At 37.4% G+C, this 15,523-nt stretch overlaps 1 pseudogene; it reads left to right on the top strand.

Annotated features, from left to right (window-relative positions):
* Positions 1–12,908: 12,908 nt before the first annotated feature.
* LOC136310546 (tubulin beta-2A chain pseudogene) lies at positions 12,909–14,331 on the top strand (annotated as a pseudogene).
* The last annotated feature ends 1,192 nt before the right edge of the window (positions 14,332–15,523 follow it).

The raw sequence follows: 15,523 nt of genomic DNA, 5'->3' as shown, positions 1-15,523 counted from the left end.
AGAGCGACATCCCAGATGGGCAGAGCATCGCTCCCTGGTGGGCGTGCCAGGTGGATCCCAGTCAGGCGCATGCGTGAGTCTGTCTGACTGCCTCCCTGTTTCCAACTTCAGAAAAATACAAAAAAAAAAAAAAAGAAAAGAAAAAAAAGAAATGGTAGGCATTAGCAATATTAGCAAGTTTACATAGGTTTATGTGCAGATGTATCTGAGCGTATGTGTGTGGATGAGAGAGGGGAGTTACATGGATAGAGAGTAAACTTATGTTCAGAGGCCAGGAGATAGAGTATATATCTCTAGTCAGTGGGGGAGGGGGTGTTGCGGGGTTGGGGCAACTGGGAAGAAGATTGGGCTAGAAAATAATTAGAGGCAGATCTTGGAGCATTATTTTAAGCTACAAAAGCAGTAAAGAGCCCTGGCCGGTTGGCTCAGCGGTAGAGCGTCGGCCTAGCGTGCGGAGGACCCGGGTTCGATTCCCGGCCAGGGCACATAGGAGAAGCGCCCATTTGCTTCTCCACCCCTCCGCCGCGCCTTCCTCTCTGTCTCTCTCTTCCCCTCCCGCAGCCAAGGCTCCATTGGAGCAAAAAGATAGCCCGGGCGCTGGGGATGGCTCTGTGGCCTCTGCCCCAGGCGCTAGAATGGCTCTGGTCGCAATATGGCGACACCCAGGAGGGTCGCAACATGGCGACGCCCAGGATGGGCAGAGCATCGCCCCCTGGTGGGCAGAGCGTCGCCCCCTGGTGGGCGTGCCGGGTGGATCCCGGTCGGGCGCATGCGGGAGTCTGTCTGACTGTCTCTCCCTGTTTCCAGCTTCAGAAAAATGAAAAAAAAAAAAAAAAAAAAAAAAAAAAAGCAGTAAAGATAATTTGTTAAGAAAAAGCTACTAAATCATTTTAAGCAGGATGATATGGAATAAGGTTAGATTTGTTTTTGTCGTAGTTGTTATACTCAGTTTTGATAACTGCTTTGTTAAAGTATTATTGCCTTTGCAACCACATACATAAATAAAAATGGAATAAAACACCTAGAAAATATAAAAACTTCAAGTAGATTTTTAAAATTTTTTTATTGATTTTAATTTATTGTTTCCATAGATTCAAGTGTCCCACCGAATATATTTCCCCCCACCCCCGTGTTCCCCTCAACACTCCCTGTCCCTTCTTCCCTCCAGGATTTGCTGTCCTGCTCTCTATAACGCTGTTATGTATATATAATTTTACTAATCTCTTTCCCTTCTCTGATCCCATGCTCTCATCTCCTTTCCCTCTGGTCCCTTTGATCCCACCTCAGCCTTTATTCCATTCTTCAGTTCACATTGTTCATTAGATTCCTCAAATGAGTGAGGTCATATGATTTTTTTCTTTCTCTGTCTGGCTTATTTTACTTAGCATAATAGTTTCCAGGTCCATCCACATTGTTGCAAAGGTAATATTTTCTTCTTTTTCAGGGCTGCATAGCATTCCATGTTTACACACACACACACACACACACACACACACACATATGTATATACACCAAAGCTTTTTAATCCACTTGTTCACTGATGGACACTTGAGCTGTTTCCAGATCTTGGTTATTGTAAACAATGCTGCAATAAACATGGGGTTGCATTTCTTCTTTTGAATCAGTGATTAGGTATTCTTAGAATATATTCCTAAAAGTGGGAGAGCTGGCTCAAAAGGCAGTTTGATTTTTAATTTTTTGAGGAATCTCCATACTGTTTTCCACAGTGGCTGCACCAGTCTGCATTCCCACCAGCAGTGCAGGAGGGTTCCCTTTTCTCCACATCCTCGCCAGCACTTATTCTGTGTTTTATTGAGGAGCGCCATTCTGACTGGTGTGAGGTTGTATCTCATTGTGGTTTTAATTTGCAGTTCTCTAATGATTAGTGATGTTGGATATTTTTTCATATACCTATTCGCCACCTGTATGTCCTCTTTGGAGAAGTGTCTATTCATTTCTTTTGCCCATTTTTTGATTGGATTGTTTACCTTCCTGGTGTTGAGTTTTACAAGTTCTTTATAAATTTTGGTTATTAACCTTTTTATCACACATATTGTTGAATATGTTCTACTATTGTGTGATTTGTCTTTTTATTTAGGTCATATTGACCTTAGCTATGCAAAAGCTTTTTAGTTTGACATAGTCCATTTGTTCATCATGTCCTTTATTTCACTTGCCTGTGGAGATAAATCAGCAAATATATTGCTGCGAGAGATGTTGGAGAGCTTACTGCCTATGTTTTCTTCTAAGATGCTTATGGTTTCACGAATTACATTTAAGTCTTTTATCCATTTTGAGTTTATTTTTGTGAATTATGTAAGTTGGTGGTCTAGTTTTATTTTTTTGCAGGTAGCTGTTCAATTTTCCCAACACCATTTGTTAAAGAGACTATCTTTACTCCATTGTATGCTCTTACCTCCTTTGTCAAATATCAGTTGTGCATAGAGAACAACTTGTTTTGAGTACAATAGCCTTGTAGTATAACTTGATATCAGGAAGTGTGATTCTACCCACTTTATTCTTCATTTTCAAGATTGCTGAGGTTATTCGTGTTCTTTTTTGGTTCCATATAAATTTTTGGAATATTTGTTCTATATCTTTGAAGTATGCCATTGGTATTTTAATAGGAATTACATTGAATTTATAAATTGCTTTGGGTAATATATACTGCTTTATCCAGCTTGCTAATATTTTGTTGAGAATTTTAGAATCTAAATTCATCAGAGATATTGGTCTATAGTTGATTTTTTTTGTAGTGTCTTTGCCTAGTTTTGGAATCAGAATTATGATCGCCTCATAAAAGGAGCTTGGAAGTTTTTTCTCCTCTTGAATTTTTTGAAATAGCTTGAGAAGGATAGGAGTTAGTTCTTCTTTGAATATTTGGTAGAATTTGACAGTGAAGCCATCTCACCCAGGGATTTTGTTTGTTGGGAGTTTTTTGATAACGGTTGGATCTCATTTGTTGTAATTGGTCTATTTAGGTTTTCTGACTCTTCCAGATTGATTTTTGAAAGATTATATTTTTCAAGGAATTTGTCCATTTCATGTGGGTTGTCTAACTTTTTGGCATACAGTTATTCATAGTATTTTCTTACAATCCTTTGTATTACTGCTGTTTCATGCTGTTGTGCTCAGAGAGGATGTGTTTTTTTTAATTAATTTATTTATTTATTCATTTTAGAGAGGAGGGGGGGAAAAAGAGAGAGAGAGAGAGAGAGAAGGGGGAGGAGCAGGAAGCATCAACTCCCATATGTGCCCCAACCAGGCAAGCCAGGGATTTGAACCGGCAACCTCAGTGTTTCCAGATTGACGCTTTATCCACTGAGCCACCACAGGTCAGGCAAGAGGATGTTTGATATGATTTCAATCTTTTTAAATTTGTTGAGACTTGTTTTGTGTCCTAACATGTGGTCTGTCCTAGATAATGTGCCACAAGCACTTGAAAAAAATGTATATTCTTCTGCTTTAGGGTGAAAGGTTCTGAAGATATCTATTAAATCCAATTGATCTAGTGCAGTGGTCGGCAAACTCATTAGTCAACAGAGCCAAATATCAACAGTACAATGATTGAAAATTCTTTTGAGGCTAAGTTTTTAAACTTAAACTGTATGGGTAGGTACATTCCTTATCGAAGTAGCGCCTACATGTGGTATTTTGTGGAAGAGTCACATTCAAGGGGCCAAAGAGCTGCATGTGGCTTGTGAGCCTCAGTTTGCCGAAATGGGATCTAGTGTGCCCCTTAATTCTACTGTTTTTTTGTTAATTTTCTTTCTTGAGGATTTATCCAGTAATATTAGTGGTATATTGAAATCTCCTACTATTATAGTATTGTTTTTGATCTCGCCCTTTATGTCTATCAAAGTCTGCTTTATATATTTAGGTGCTCCTTTATTAGGTATTTACATAGATATTTATAATGGTTATCTCTTTCTGTTGGATTGTTCCCTTTATCATTATCGAGTGACCTTCTTTATCCCTTACTATAGTCTTTGTTTTAAAGTCTATTTTGGCAGATATAAGTATTGCTACCCCAGCTTTTTTTTTTTCATTTCCATTTGCATGAAATATTTTTTTCCATTCTTTTACTTTCAATCTATATGTATCTTTTGCTTTGAGGGAGTCTCTTGTAGACCGCATATGTATGGGTCCTGTTTTCTTATCCATGCAGCTACCTTATGTCTTTTGATTGGAATATTTAATCCATTTACATTTAAGGTTATTATTGATATGTAGTTGTTTATTGCCATTTTTTTCTTTAAATCTACATTCCTCTTTTACTAGATGTTTACCCCTTTGTTCTGTCTACATTAGGCCCCTTAACATTTCTTGCAGCACTGGTTTGGTTGTAATGAATTCCTTGAGGTTTTTTTTTGTGTGTGTGTGTCTGGGAAGCTTTTTATTTCTCCTTCACTCTTAAACGATAGCCTTGCTGGATAAAGAAGTCTTGGTTGTAGGTTTGTGTTCTGCATTACTTTAAATATTTCTTGCCATTCCCTTCTGGCCTCAAGTGTTTCTGTTGAAAAGTCAGATGTCATCCTTATGGAGGTTCCCTTGTAGGTGATTGACTTTTTTTCTCTTGCAGCTTTTAGTATTCTTTCTTTATCTCTTAGCTTTGGTATTTTGATTATAATGCGTCTTGGTGTGGGTCTTTTTGGGCTCTTTTTTAATGGGGTTCTCTCTGCTTCTTGAACCTGTGTTGCTCTGTCCTGCATCAATTTAGGGAAATTTTCAGCTATAATTTCTTCAATCAGATTCTCTATCCTTTGTTCTTTCTCTTTTCCTTTAGGAACCCCTATTATGCGGATATTGCTTCTCTTTATGTTGTCATAGAGCTCAGTTTCCTCAGACTTTTTGATCCTTTTTTCTTTTTGCTGTTCTGTTTCTGTGCTTTTGTTTATCTTGTCCTATAAGACTGATTTGATCTTCTGCTTCATCCAGCCTGCTTTTAATTCATTCTAGTGTAGTCTTCATTTCTGATATTTTGTTTGTCATTTCTGTCTGGTTCTTTTTTATGATTTCAATGTCCTTTTTGATGCTTGTCATCTCTTTATTTAAGTGTTCATTATGTCCATCCATTGTTGCTCTAAGATGTTTGAGCATCCTAACAATCATTGTTTTGAACTTTGCATCCAGTATCTTGGTTATTTCTATCTCATTCAGTTCTTTTTATTGGGATATCTCTTGTTGATTCATTTGGATTGCTTTTCTTTTGTGTGTGTGTGTATAGACTCCTCCTTTGGGTGTGCTGTTTGTGTAGCTAGCTGAGTATAGGGTTTGTGTTGTCTGCCTCCAGCTTCCAGTTGTGTTGTTTCTAGATCTTCTTGGGTTGGCATCAGCTCTTGTTTGTAATCCACTGTGGGCTACTTGTCTGATGCTACTGCTCTTTTTGCTATTTGTGTTGGCATTTTCTATGCTTTATCTTGGTCTGATGTGAGAAGCCTTTCCTTAAGATAGCACTCTAACTAGGGTTGTTACATCCTGAGCTGATGCTTTCTGTATTTGGCCACTGGATGTGCCAGTCCTGGATCTCCCTGGCCGGAACCTGGCGCAGACCAGTGGGGGTCACTGCCTATGACTGGCCCTTAGCAACCTTCTTGGAGCTACAGGTGATCCAGAAATTTAAGTAGATTTTTTTAGAAAACAATATATTTAATCTGAACTAAAGGCCATAATATTCTAGGACAGAACTTCTCAAACTCTGTGTTGTAGAACATGAGTTTCTTTCTTTCCTATTTTCAATCTTCATAGATTGACACTTTTATGAAATGCAATAAAGATGAATTACTGAGAAAATAAACTTAAAAAACATACATACACAATATGAGTCTCAATATTTTATTATTGGAGTTAACAGACATAAAATTACATTTTCATAAATATAATTTGAACAAGCAGTACATAGGGGAAGAGGAGTTACCAAAGCCCCTACAATTTGCTTAATGAAAGTGTGTGTGTGGGTGATTGAGTTTCTATACTTACCTCACTGCATATTAATAAAATGTAGGCTACAAAACAGATGTTGAGAGAGTTTTGCATTAGGAATTAATTTGTATACTAATAATCTAAATAAATTTGTTTTCTAAATTTTTTAGGTTAAGAAGGGAACAAAATTAAGCTCAGCAAGAGGCATGGACCTAAAAAATTCTAAACACTTTGTCGGTATAGCTATATTTTTATCAAAGAATTAATTTTTTAAATCTCTGGATACAAAATGGCTTTGTTGTCATTTCTCAGGAATATTACATTGACATATTTTTAAAGGGATTAGGAACCAAGTTTGTTTTTTAGTTTCCCGAATATTGTGTTAGAGTGGTCATGTTTGAAAGTCTAATATTACTCAATTTACAGGAACATTTAATATTCTGACAAACACATCATGGATAAAGGGTGATTGAACGTTTAGTTAATACTTACTTTTAATATGTTAGATTATAGAAAGCAGGAAATTGGTTTTCAGATGAGCAGCTAAATGGATATATGGATACCAATGGAGATAAAAACAATAAATATAGACCAATAATAAAATTTATTAATTAAAAAATTTAAAATTTTCCTTAGGCATTCATTAATTTACTTGTTAATTCATACTATCTTTACTAAGCATGTATTATAAGTCTTAAACTGTTCTGGGAGCTAGGATTACAGAAAATATGACTCCCTAGTATGAAAATTGCTCATTTGCTGAAGAAAAGTAGACAATAATTGAAGCAATTGCAGTCTGCTGGATGAACCTTTGAAGAAGCAATATTTATAATGAAAGCTCTGTCTCAGGCAAGACTTGAACTGTTTTATATTCTCTCCCAAGACTAGGTAGATACTGTAGGAAGTCTGAATCTCCGCAATATAAAAGGATCAACATACATGTTTTAAAATGTAATGTAATTTCCAAAGCCTAAATCATTTTCACCAACCAGATATTTTTAAAAAATCTTGAATTTATTGAGGTGACATTGCTTAATAAAATTATACAGGTTTCAGGTGCACAATTGTACAATATATCATCTGTAGATTGCATTGTGTGTTCACTAGCCCAGGTCAAGTCTGCCTCCCAGTTCTACCCTCCTCAGCCTCCCATCCCCTCCTACCCCCTTTCCTCACCAGCCAGTTTTTCTTTTTTTTTTTCTGTATTTTTCTGAAGCTGGAAACGGGGAGAGACAGTCAGACAGACTCCCGCATGCGCCCCACCGGGATCCACCTGGCACGCCCAACAGGGGCGACGCTCTGCCCACCAGGGGGCGATGCTCTGCCCCTCCGTGGTGTCGCTCTGCCGAGACCAGAGCCACTCTAACGCCTGGGGCAGAGGCCGAGGAGCCATCCCCAGCACCCGGGCCATCTTTGCTCTAATGGAGCCTTGGCTGCGGGAGGGGAAGAGAGAGACAGAGAGGAAGGGGGGGGGGGTGGAGAAGCAAATGGGCGCTTTTCCTATGTGCCCTGGCTGGGAATCGAACCCGGGTCCCCCGCATGCCAAACCGACGCTCTACTGCTGAGCCAACTGGCCAGGGCCGCCAGTTTTTCTTAAACTGTCCTTCCCAATGTTGCTTTTATGTCTTTTCATATTGGGACTATTCCCAATCATTTGAATCTAATAATAGTTTGTGATGAACTAGTAATCATTATGTTAATAAAATAAGTGATACTTATTGACTGTCTTTATGGGCTAGTTGCTGCAATTTTTATGTAATCCATTCATGACTGAGAGATGCCCATTTTACAGATGATGAAATTAAGGTAATCTACTCAAGCCTATATAGCAGTTATATAGCAATGTGAGCACAAGCAGAGACCTTTCTGCAGTACTAGTCATCACTGTGATTTTTCTATACACTTTTTCACTGATGTTTTAATCATTTGACTGGTGCCTAGCTGCTTGCAGCCCTTTTATCTTCAAACAGCAGTATAAATCCATGACTTCTCCAGGTCTTTATTTCTGTTTTGGCTTCTTCTCTACAAAGAATTGTTCAGTTACATTGTTGTAGAACTGATGAACTAGATTTCTCTAAATCTGAGTGTCTTTTTAAATATTTTTAACATATTTCAAACAGCCAAGTATTAGAGAAAAAGACTTTAAGATCTGTAAAGTTCTATGTTTCTTAATATCATAAATTTGGATAAATACTTACATTCTCTATCTTGTGTTTGGCAAGCCTTAGGCATTTGAAATTAATGAATTTCTTAACCACTTAGGAGATTTAAAACAAAGTTTACTCTCAAGATGAAACTTGAGACTGAGTTATACTACTCTTTTATTATTCCTAATGGCACTGAGTCAATCCACATATATTTCATCCTGCAATTTTCTGTTATGAAAATGCATAATGTTAATCATTGTAATACTTTATAATCTGACCATAAACCAATATTTATAGTCAGTTAATCATTGTATTACTTTGCTTTAGGTAATTTAGTACATTACCATAATGTAGCAATCTACTTAATATATGTATAAGTTTTAAAGTGAACATAAGACAATCTGTAAAGCATTAATATATTATTCATTCTAACCTGAAATTTTGAACAGAGTTCAGATGTTCTATGACTTTGGTTTCCTTTATCTTTGCTTGGAAAGAGTAAGACTTCATGAAGGGCAGAGAAGTAAACTATTATTCTACTTACAATTATTAATGCATCCCTTTCACAACTTCCTGTGGGCAGGAATTGCTTTAGATATCTACAACTACTCATTTTTGAAAGACTGTACTCCAATTTAGGGAGATATACCCCAAATTAAAAAAAAACCCAGTAAGTTTGTGAGTAGCTGGCACTAACTTCAATAAAGTAAGGTAATGCTTCTCTATTAAAGGAATTCAAGAAATCTTTTAATGAATGCTTTTAGAATTAACATTCTTGCAGGACAATGGAATTGCACATTTGTTTTCAAAGCAAACATTTATTGAATGGCTACTATGTCCCAGATGTAGTTCTTTTAATCCACATCATATGCTCATAATGAAGATTGCATTCTTGTAACATAAAACTTCTAATTTTTTTAATAATACCAAGCTGTGATTTGGGGATATTTAGAAAGCAATAAAGAAATCTGTAGAAGTGTGGATCCCTCCTTCCATTCATTGTATGATAATGAAGAATATGGATACCGTGGACATAAGAATGCCTTCCAGTCACCAAAGTCTCACCAGAAGTACAGGGTGGGACAAAATGGGTTTATAGTTGTTCATATGAAAATAATATAATAATAGTAATATAAGAATAAACTCTGTTTTGCGTACTGACAACTATAAACCTACATTTGCCCCTTCCTGCATGTTGATTACAACAAGGTTAACACATTCATCACCTCATACAATTACCTTTTTAAAAATTATTAATTTTAATGGGGTGACATAGATAAATCGGGGTATATAAGTTCAGAGAAAACATCTCCAGGTTATTTTGACATTTGATTATGTTGCATACCTATCACCCAAAGTCAAATTTTCTTCTGTCACCTTCTACCTGGTTTTCTTTGTGCCCCTCCCCTCCCCCCATTCCCTCCCTCTCCTTGTCCCCCTTCCCTGGTAACTACCACCCTCTTGTCCATGTCCCTGAGTCTCATTTTTATGTCCTACCTATGTATGGAATCATAAAGTTCTTAGTTTTTTCTGATTTACTTATTTCACTCCATATAATGTTGTCAAGGTCCATCCATGTTGTTGTAAATGATCCGATGTCATCATTTCTTATGGCTGAGTAGTATTCCATAGTATATGTACCACATCTTCTTTATTCAATCATCTATTGAAGGGCTTTTTGGTTGTTTTCATGTCCTGGCCACTGTGAACAATGCTGCAATGAACATGGGGCTACATGTGTCTTTATGTACCAGTGTTTTTGAGTCTTATGGGTATCCAGTAGAGGGATTGCTGGGTCTATTTTTAATTTTTTGAGGAACCACCATACTTTCTTTCATAATGGTTGTACTACTTTACATTCCCGCCAACAGTATTTCTTCATAGCTTCTCCAACACTTGTTATTACCTGTGTTGTTGATAATAGCTAATCTAATAGGTGTGAGGTGGTATCTGATTGTAGTTTTGATTTGCATTTCTCTAATAGCTAATGAAGATGAGCATCTTTTCATATATCTGTTGGCCATTTGTATTTCTTCGTGGGAGAAGTGTCTGTTCATGACCCTTTTCCATTTTTTTTATTGGATTGTTTGTTGTTGAGTTTTATGAATTCTTTGTATATTTTGAATTTTAGGCCCTTATCTGTGCTGTTGTTTGAAAATATCATCTCCCCTTTAGTTGGCTGTTTATTTTGTTTTCAGTTTCTTTTGCTGTGAAAAAGCTTCTTAGTCTGATATGGTTCCATTCATTTATATTTGCCTTCACTTCCCTTGCCTTTGGGGTCAAATTCATAAAGTGCTCTTTATAACCAAGGCCCATGAGTTTAGTACCTATGTTTTCTTCTATGTATTATTGTTTCAGGCCTTGTATTTAGGTCTTTGATCCATTTTAAATGAATTTTAGTACAAGGGGAAAAACTGTAGTCGAGTATCATTCTTTCTTTTGCATGTGGTTTTCCAGTTTTCCCAGCACCATTTGTTGAAGAGGCTTTCTTTTCTCCATTGTGTGTTGTTGGCCCCTTTATAAAAAATTATTTGACCATATATATGTGGTTTTATTTCTGGGCTTTCCATTCTGTTCCATTGGTCTGAGTGTCTATTTTTCTGCCAATACAATGCTGTTTGATTGTTGTGGCTCTATAATATAATTCAAAGTCAGGTATTGTAATCCCCCAGCTTTGTTCTTTTTCCTTAGGATTATTTTGGCTATTCAGGGTTTTTTATAGTTCCATATAAACCTGATAATTTTTTGTTCCATTTCTTTAAAAATGTCATTGGCATTTTGATGGGAATTGCATTAAATTTGTATATCACTTGGGTAATATGGTCATTTTAACTATATTTATTCTTCCTATTCAAGAACAAGAAATATTTTTCCATTTCATTGTATCTTTTTTGATTTCCCTTAACAATGCTTTGTAGTTTTCATTACATAGGTCCTTTACATTCTTTGTTATGTTTATTCCTAGGTATTTTATTTTTTTGTTGCAATTATGAAGGGAATTATTTTTTTGAGTTTGTTTTCTGATGTTTCATTGTTGGCATATAGGAAGGCAATGGACTTTTTTATATTAATTTTGTATTCTGCGACCTTAGTATATTGTTTTTAGTAGTTTTTTGTGGAGTTTTTGGGGTTTTCAATGTATAGGATTATATCAACTGCAAAAAGTGAAACCTTTACTTCTTCTTTCCTTATTTGAATGCGTTTTATTTCTTTCTCTTGTGTGATTGCTCTGGTTAGAACTTCCAGCACTAGGTTGAATAAGAGTGGAGAGAATGGACAACCTTGCCTTGTTCCTGATTTCAGGGGAAAAGTTCTCAGTTTAATGCCATTTAATATGATGTTAGCTGATGGTTTATCATAAATAGCCTTTATTATGTTGAGATATTTTCCTTCTATACACATTTTGTTGAGTGTTTTATATATAAAATGATGTTGTATTTTATCGAATGGCTTTTCTGCATCTATTGATATGATCATATGTTTTTGTTCTTTGTTTTGTTGATATGGTGTATTACATTAACCATTTTATGTATGTTGAACCATCCTTGTGATTCTGGGATGAATCCCACTTGATCATAATGAATTATTTTTTTAATGTATTGTTGTATTTGATTTTCTAGTATTTTTTTTTAGTATTTTAGCGTCTGTATTCACTAGAGATACTGGTCTGTAAATTTCTTTTTTTGTGTTGTCCTTGCCAGGTTTTGGTATGAGGGTTATGTTGGCCTCATAAAATGTATTTGGAAGTGTTGCTTCTTCAATTTTTTTTTTGAAGATTTGAGTAGAAGAACCAAGTCTTCTTTGAATGTTTGATAGAATTCATTAGTATAGATATCTGGCCCTGGACTTTTATTTTGGGGGAGGTTTTTGATAGTTCTATTTCCTCTCTGTTTATGGGTCTGTTTAGGCTTTCTTCATGACTCAGTCTAGGAAGGTTGTATTGTTCTAGGAATTTATCCATTTCTTCTAGATTGTTAAATTTGGTGGCATATAGTTTTTCATAGTATTTTACAATAAGTCTTTGTATATCTATGATATCTGTGGTGATTTCTCCTATTTCATTATGGATTCTGTTTATATGAGTTCTTTCTCTTTTTTCCTTAGTCTTGCCAAGGGTTTGTCAATTTGTTGATTTTTTTCAAAGAACCAGCTCCTTGTTTTATTAATTTTTTCTATAGTTTCTCTGTTCTCTATTTCATTTTTTTCTGCTCTGATTTTTATTATTTTCTTTCGTCTGCTGGTTTTGGGTTCTTTTTCTAATTCCTTAAGATGTGAATTTAAGTGGTTTACTTGGACTTTCTCTTGTTTGTTCATACAGGCCTGAAGTGATATTAACTTCCCTCTTATCACTGCTTTTGCTGCATCCCAGAGACTGATTTGATGTATTGTTATCTTCATTTTTATGTATCTTTTAATCCCTGCTTTTATTTCTTCTTTGACCCACTCACTTTTTTAAAGTATGTTGTTTAGTTTCCACACTTTTGTGGTTTTGTTTACCTTTTTTTTGCAGTTGAACTCTAGTTTCAAGACTTTATGATCAAAGAATATGCTTGGTATAATTTCAGTCTTTCTGAATTTCTTGATATTATTTTTGTGGCCAACCATATGGTCAATTCTTGAGAATGTTCCATGTACACTAGAGAAAAATGTATACTCTGGCACTTTGGGATGAAATGTCCTGCAGATGTCTATTATATCCAATTGCTCTAGTGTCTTATTTAAGGCCAATATTTCTTTATTGATTTTCTGTTTTAAGGTTTTTATGCTCTGGTGTTTGCAGTTTGCTCTACACTCATAGTTGCCAGGACCAGTGTTTCCACCTGCTCTGCAGCCTGTACCATGCGTGAGATCGTGCACATCCAGGTGGGACAGTGTGGTAACCAGATCGGCACCAAGTTTTGGGAGGTCATCAGTGATGAGCATGGGATTGATCCCACTGGCAGTTACTATGGAGACAGTGACTTGCAGCTGGAGAGAATCAATGTGTACTACAATGAAGCTGCTAGTAACAAGTATGTACCTCGGGCCATCTTGGTTGATCTGGAGCCGGGCACAATGGACTCAGTTCAGTCTGGACCATTTGGCCAGCTTTTCAGGCCAGACAACTTTGTGTTTGGCCAGAGTGGGGCCGGGAACAATTGGGCCAAAGGCCACTACACAGTAGGTGCTGAACTGATTGAATCCATTCTGGATGTGGTGAGGAAGGAGTCAGAAAGTTGTGACTGTCTGCAGGGCTTCCAGCTGACCCACTCGCTGGGTGGTGGCACTGGGTCAGGGATGGGCACGCTGCTCATCAGCAAGATCTGGGAGGAGTACCCAGACCACATCATGAACACCTTCAGCGTGATGCCCTCACCCAAGGTGTCTGACACGGTGGTTGAGCCCTACAACGCTACCCTCTCCATCCACCAACTAGTAGAGAACACAGATGTAACCTTTTCCATTGACAATGAGGCCCTGTATGACATCTGCTTCCGCACCCTGAAACTGAGCACACCCACGTACGGAGACCTCAACCACCTGGTGTCGGCCACCATGAGCGGGGTCACCACCTGCCTGCGCTTCCCAGGCCAGCTGAATGCAGACTTGCGCAAGCTGGCAGTGAACATGGTACCCTTCCCATGCCTGCACTTCTTCTTACCCGGCTTCGCGCCTCTGACCAGCCGGGGCAGCCAGCAGTACCAGGCCCTCACGGTGCCCGAGCTCACTCAGCAGATGTTTGACTCCAAAAACATGATGGCTGCCTGCGATCCCCACCATGGCCGCTATCTTCCGGGGCCGCATATCCATGAAGGAGGTGGACGAGCTGATGCTCAATGTGCAGAACAAGAACAGCAGCTACTTCGTGGACTGGCTCCCCAACAACATGAAGACGGCTGTTTGTGACATCCCACCTCGGGGCCTCAAGATGTCAGCCACCTTCATCGGCAACAGTACGGCCATCCAGGAGCTGTTTAAGCGCATCTCGGAGCAGTTCACAGCCATGCTCCGTCGCAAGGCCTTCCTGCACTGGTACACGGGTGAGGGCATGGATGAGATGGAGTTTACTGAGGCCGAGAGCAACATGAATGACCTGGTGTCTGAGTACCAGCAGTACCAGGACGCCACAGCTGATGAACAGGGGGAGTTCGAGGAGGAGGAGGAGGGCGAGGATGAGGCTTAAGGACTTCTCAAATACAGTGTGCATTGTTAGTGAACTTCTGTTTTCCTCAATCAAGCATGGTGTATTTGTGTACTATAGTGCTCAGTTTTGCCTCTGTCAGAAACACTATTGATGTGGAATTTCTCCTCTGTTACAGTATGGTCTAAGATAGCTATACTACTTAAAGAGCATGTGTCTATGGTTGCTTTATCTTTACTCTTTTTTAAGTTACTTCTTGAATGTATCTGGTTTAATAATAAAGTACTTAATGTTTCAATTACTAGTTTTAATAAAGAGATTAAAAAATGATCTAGAGCTGTCAGTGGTGTATTGAGGTCTCAAGTATAATTGTATTTTTGTCAGTTTTTATTATTTGGTCAGTCAGTAGCTGTCTTACATATTCTGGTGCTCCTTGGTGCATATATATTAAGAAGTGTTGTGTCTTCTTGGTGCAATGCCCCCTTTATCATTGTGAAATGACCATTTTTGTCTCTGATTACCTTTGCTGTCTTGTAGTCAGCATTGTTAGATATCAGTATTGCTACACCTGCTTTTTTTGGATGTTATTTGCTTGGAGTATTTTTTTCCAACCTTTCCCTTTGAATTTGTTTTTATCCTCGTAGCTTAGATGTGTTTCCTTTAGGCAGCATACAGTCGGATTTTCTTTTTTAATCCATTCTTCTCTTCTGTGTCTTTTTATTGGAGAGTTCAGTCCATTTATATTTATTATAATTATTGACACTTGAGGGTTTTCTATTGCCATTTTATATATTGCTTTCTGATAGTTTTGTATCTTATTTGGTTCTTCTCTTTTGTTTTTTTTTATCATTTGTATTTGTTTGGTTATAATCCATACTTCTTTCCTCTGTTACTTCTTTTTCAAGCCATGTGCTTCTGTGGTGGTTTTTTCAGGGGTGGCTACCATTAAGTAATGGAAAGTATACATATGTTCATTGTAGTACATTATCTCATAAGTGCTTCTGCACTCCATCCTCCTTGTTACTGTTAATCTTTGTCCTCTCCCCTTTTTTGCTGTCACAGATTAATCTTGTTTTTATTGTGATCTTGATAGAGCTTTTACTTGCAGTTTTGTTTTGTTCTTTCTATCTGGTCAGAAAACCCCCTTTAGTATTTCCTGGAGTGGGGATTTTCTGATGATAAATTCCCTCATCTTTTCTGCATCTGTGAATGTTTTTATTTCTCCTTTGTATTTGAAGGGTAGCTTTGATTGGTATAATATTCTTGTCTGGAAGTTCCTCTTTCAGAACTTTAAATATTGGGGTCCACTCTCTTCTAGCTTGTAGAGTTTCTG

The sequence above is a fragment of the Saccopteryx bilineata genome, chromosome 7, assembly GCF_036850765.1.
Source record: "Saccopteryx bilineata isolate mSacBil1 chromosome 7, mSacBil1_pri_phased_curated, whole genome shotgun sequence".
Lineage (NCBI taxonomy): Eukaryota > Metazoa > Chordata > Mammalia > Chiroptera > Emballonuridae > Saccopteryx > Saccopteryx bilineata.
Note: the sequence above shows the minus strand (reverse complement) of the source record. Positions and strands in the feature narration are given on the sequence as shown.